Source organism: Mixophyes fleayi, chromosome 4, assembly GCF_038048845.1.
Source record: "Mixophyes fleayi isolate aMixFle1 chromosome 4, aMixFle1.hap1, whole genome shotgun sequence".
In the NCBI taxonomy this organism is placed as follows: Eukaryota; Metazoa; Chordata; class Amphibia; order Anura; family Limnodynastidae; genus Mixophyes; species Mixophyes fleayi.
In genome coordinates, this window is record NC_134405.1 from 299,870,904 (window position 1) to 299,876,903 (window position 6,000).

Sequence of the window (6,000 nt, forward strand, 5' to 3'; positions counted from 1 at the left end):
TTAAAAAAATCATTGTTGACAATTCTGTCCTGGCTCAGCCTTTCAGAATGATAGCAAGGTTGGCAGAGAATTGTAGTCCACAAAAAAACATGTTATGTATTCCTACAGCCAGAGATGAAAACCAAAATAAACTTTGCATGAACAAACATTAATTTACAGTATATGAATTATTACAACTGAATGGTGACAACGAGGACAATATTCTATGCCATTCAGTGTAGAAGCAATGTTGAACTCCAGCACACACTTTAATTCAGAAAAATGATGTAAGTTTGGTTTTAAAATTAAATTTTAAAAATATGTTGTAACTAATGCTGAAAATAACCTTTGTTAATCTGCTGTCAGTAACTGCAAATTAATTATTTTAATGTTTATGTTAATATTTGACAGTTGTAACTGAATCACATTTTCTAATTTTACAGTACTACAAAACATGTTGTTGGTATATAAAGTGGATAATAATAATAATATTATTATTATTATTATTATAAATTTTTATTTATAAGGCGCCACAAGGCGTCCACAGCGCCGTACAGAGACAAACAAATTACAATACAATGGGAGAGAGCACAGTACAGTAAACAGTAAGCACAGCAACTCAGTAAGCTCAATGCACAGGTAGAGAGGGTGGGGAAGGGGGAGGTAGGATCCGCAAATGACGGGGCCCAAGAAGGAGGGTGCGGAAGACAGGGAGACCCCCAGGGGGCAGGAGGAAGCGAGAGTGGACGTGGAGTGGAGCCTCGAGGAGGAGGGCTAAGTAGCTGGAGAGCAGAGTTAGAAGTGGTGGAAACAGGAGGAGAGATGGCCCTGCTCAGAGGAGCGTACAATCTAAGGGAATTATTATTATAATTATTATAATAATAATAATAATAAATCTTAACCCTTTCTAATTTTAAGATCACTTTTATTATTTTTATTGTAGCCGTCTTAAAATGATTTGAGATGTCTGTGAAAATGTAATTAAAATATTTTTATTAAAAATTTATGTTATTAACATAATTTTTCATCTCACTCCACTTTTGTGATGTTGGCCCACTATGGCAATTCTAACCTCGCAAGATTTATTGCAGATAATTGTTTCACACAGGCTCACTCATTTGGTATTGATGGCGGTTGATTGGGAATTAAGTATTTAACATTGGCTTTCTACGAAGTGTGTACCTAATGTCAGAGTTCTGGCTATAGGACACAAAGAAGCTCTATTTTATTGATAAGTGTAATGTTTCACAAATGAGCTCTCTGTGTACTTTGTAGTTTTCTTTTAGTTAACAACAAATATTATACACAAATCCATTCATTTGTTGCAACATACATGTACCAGACACTTTTGTGAGCAGAAACTATTGCAATACTGCTACCACTTTCTGTGCCAATGGTTTGAACACTACTGCAAGTGCTTTACAATTCCAATAAACCATTCCCTCTTTATGCTGAGGGGATTTCCTTAAACCTTCTGTCATCACTCCTTACCAATCTAAAAACAAACACCACATGCCTCATGAAAGAGTCCTTATCAATCCATTACTGATTTTCAAACCTCTCATAGTTCTCTTTGGAATCCAAGTTGGAATTTTTGTACCACATATAAATGTCCAGTGTTACTCAATGTACATCTTGTGCAATTGTACAAAGCATCAAGATGAAGAGGCAACAGGGCCACACACCCTGTCGTACAGTATGTCCCTATAACAAACTACCACTGCAATGTTGCTAAGATTCAATGTAACCCAGATACCCTCTCTTCTTTATCCATTCTAGTACACTAACATTGTAATCTATTCCTGCTTACTCCCACTAAGTACCCACCGCTGCCCTAACTCACTGCCTCCTTTCTTTACATCAAACTGCTGCTAGACTTCTAAGACTACTGACCACTTTTCCTCTATCTCAGGGTTTTCCAAAGGAAATTCTAATGCCACCTTGACAGTGCAGGTTTTCCAGGTCACATATGAAATAATGAATACAACCTGTGGTTCTGTTACAATGTGTCAGTCAGTAATGAATACATCTGTGCTCCAGTAAGGAGATATGGAAAACCTGCACTGTTAGGGGTATCTGAGGAATCCCTGCTCTATCTATCAAAAATGACATATATGCCATATCAATTACATAGCTAGAATGATACAATATTCATTTCATCAGTTCTTTAAATGACAGATTTAAAAAGGTATTATTTATTTTTTATTTTAATACACTCAATTTATGCAAAATGGATACCCCTAGCTTATCTCCCAAATATAGTAGAACCACGGTAATACCAGGCATGGGACTCCCAAGATTCTATTGTTTTTTTGGAAAGAAGGGGGTTCTTAAGGATTATATATTTATTTATTTAAACATATTCCAATGTAACGATGAATACATTTTTATAATTTGTAACTGAAAATATTTTTTCTGTTTTTTAAATAGTAAATTTATACATTAAATTTTAACAGAAAAGTTTATATTTTAAAATAACATGTTAGGTTATTAATGTAAATTAAGCATTATTTCAATTTGAATGTTTTTTCCTTAAATCATTTCAGTGTGCTCTCATCATACTTTTGCACATATTCCTTTAAATTGCACCGACATACATTTACTCACTTGTCTCGAAATATCTCCCTACTCGACACCTCCATTCTGCACAAGATCTACGTCTCTCCTCCACTCTCATCACATCCTCCCATTCTCGCTTACAGGATTTTTTCCGGGCTGCACCTACTTTGTGGAATTCCCTCCCACGCACAGTAAGACTTTCCTCTAGTCTTCAAACCTTCAAGCGTTCACTGAAAACCCACCTCTTCAGACAAGGTTATGATATTCCTCAACCATCATCTTAATTTCCCTAGATTACCCTATTGCCATCCTCTACACTGCTAACGCAAGACAACAACCTTCTGACCAACATTGCAACACACACAGCCCACTCAGTACTTTTACCTTTGCAGTCTGGCTGGTCCATTGTGCAATATGATGTAGCACATGCCATTGTGTTTCTAACTCTCATTGTCCTATAGCTTGTAAGGTTTCGAGCAGGGTTCTCTTACCTCTCTGTCTGTATGTGTTACCCAGTATTGTCTTATTAATGTTTGTTCCCAATTGTAAAGCGCTACGGAATTTTCTGGCGCTAAATAAATAAATGTTGATGATGATATAGTCTGAATGTGTAATAAAAATTGAATCAACCAACAACTAAATGTATCCACTTTCCCCCGTGTGTATATTTAAATATGTTTTTATCCTTTAGAAGAACAATTGTGGGTTTGTAGATAAATTTCTTTGATCTCCTTATAAGTCGGACTTTTAATGTGCAGAACCCATGAAGAAGCCCTAAATCTAAAAACATAAAACAATTTAATTGGGACATCATCCCTTCCGTCACACTTACCTTGTTTCACCCACATTGTACTGGAGATGCAGACTCTTCTGTCTGCCTCTCTTGCAGCTCTGCACACATGGGACGGCGCCTGTTATGCTGTGCACATCCCATGTGACATGTGTCAGTGATGGAGAAAAGAGGAGGCAGCCACATTTAGGAGAAGGAATGGAGGGAGGAAAGTGTCATGATCAGCTCTGATCTTAACCCAAAGTTTCCCTCTTAACTTGACCTTGAAAAAGGTCAGGCTAGGTCCTTACTAGGTCCTTCCTTAAGCTGTTTCTCCTTGTTATGTTTTTGGAGTCTGAATTAATCTCTTAATAGATCATGCATCACCAGAAAGGGATCCAATGTTGGATATTGTTGTTGCTTATTTCTACCCTTTTCGATATATGTAACTGGTCATTGGCTTATATAATAATACATTACACTATATAATGACATCAGAACTCACTGTACATTTACAGGATGTTATACTTATATTGACATAAATTGTATATTATACTAATATTAATTACACTGGCTAGTTATATACTATTTACATCATATTTAGCTTACAGTTCACATTTTATTACAAGTGCACAGCTTAGCATGTTATGTGAATAAGTAATGTTAATATGCAGGTTACTATTATTTATACCTAAGAATAGCACTTTAATATCAAATACCATTTAAGTTAATATTAGCAAAGTTAGTTTTAATGATCTAATATTGTAACTAGTTCACTACAAGTAAAAAAACATCACTTCTTAAACATTCAAATAGGTTTGTTTTATGCTAATAGAGTAAATATTTAAGTAAATAAAAAAAAATCATAAATTGGTTACAATTTTATATCTGAAAACTTATAAATCAAATCTACAGCTGGTTTGCTTTCAGACAGTGGATTTAAGCTGTCGAAATACTGCATATCAGCAGAATGATTTTTTTTCTCCTAAGCCTGTCTGATATTTAATGCCATGGCACAAAGGTTATGATAAAATTATAGCCCTATCAATCTCTTAGCCTTAAATGTGCTGTTATAATTACAAATGGATCCTTTCAGTGCCAAGGGAAATGGAGTGAGAACTAGCAATGTGGATGTATTTTAATAAAAGATTCAGGTAACGACCAGACAATGTACATGATTTTGCTGTATTATCTGTAGATATTTTGTTAAGATGAAGTGGGTGTGAGTCAATGAACAAATACATATACACATGAAACAAGTTAACAATACCCAACACTGCCATAAATCAGTTGTTAGCAACCTGCTAGATTTCGAGGGCGTCACCTGCACCGCTGACTCCTCCTAAGGGCCACACATTATATTTGCTTTAATTTTGCTTTGAATAAATGAATATAAAAAAATATATATTTTCAGTGAAGGATAATTCCACCCAAAAGGGAAAATTCAGTTTCGGGTACAATATGCTCATGAAATGTCAACAATAATGTCTGAATATATTCAGTATATAACATAACATGAAAATTTAGATGAATTGATTCTAAGTATGTCCTAACAATATGCTATACTGTTTAAAGTACTCTGTTGTATTTCTACACTGTTCTACGATACTGATTGATATATATTACTTCAGTGTTAAAATATGAAAATTGACACATTATGGGACAGTTATCACTATGTAGATTCTGTTACTAAAATTCTCTAAACTTAAATAAAAAATGCCATAAAAATTAGAAAACTAATGTGATCACGTTCTTCAAAATGTCTTTAATTATGTTTCGCCAGATGGTGCAGCAAACCCTCTACATCTGTACACATATCATTTCTCAGGAAAAATAAGTATACCATACAGTAATTTACGCATGACCATTTCTTCTCATTTCTCTCTCGAAAGCACTATAAAATTGATACTAAAATCATAATAACGAACTGCTACTCTGTGCAATAGACATATGCCTAATTCTTCTAGCATGATGATAAAAAGTGCCGCTAATGCTTTTAGGAATTATTTCTCTTCTAAAAATTGCTCAAGGTTTGATCAGTCTATTGGGGAAAAAATAGGTTATAGCTACCGTTAATTATGTGTTTCAACAAGCTTTGTCACACTATAAAAGTACATAATAATATTATATATTTCAATAAAAGTCAGTAATCAGCCTAAAATGTATGTAGACGTAAAATTTTCATGTTCCAAATGCTTGCTAGCTAGGTAGTTTGTCGAACACAGCTCACAAATCGACAGTCTAATGGAGACAAAAGGTTTCCATTAGGACATGTGAAAGTTGCTGAAATTGTATAGCTATACAATCCAATTCTAATAGAGCTGTAGTGCCGAATGTAATGGCCCAGAACAGAACGTTTCAATCAAGGCCCTTTGCTGCCAATCAGTGAAGCAAGATCATTTAAGAACATGATACTAGTCTTCTTCTCTGCGATGTAAGTTAATGGGTTGAAAATAGATTGCAAAGAATAAAGGGTTACTTTTTTTTCCAATTTTGAATTCAACACACAAAAATAACCTTGATTACAACATGTAATTTTGTGGATATGTTTTATTGTTGCTGTGATCATTGCAAAAAGCAAAACGGTTCAAGTACTTTAAAATATGCTTTTATCCATAGTTCACTGGGATGCTACACCAAATTATTTCAGATAAGGGGATGCTTTTCTTGCACTTAAGACTAAGATACCTTTG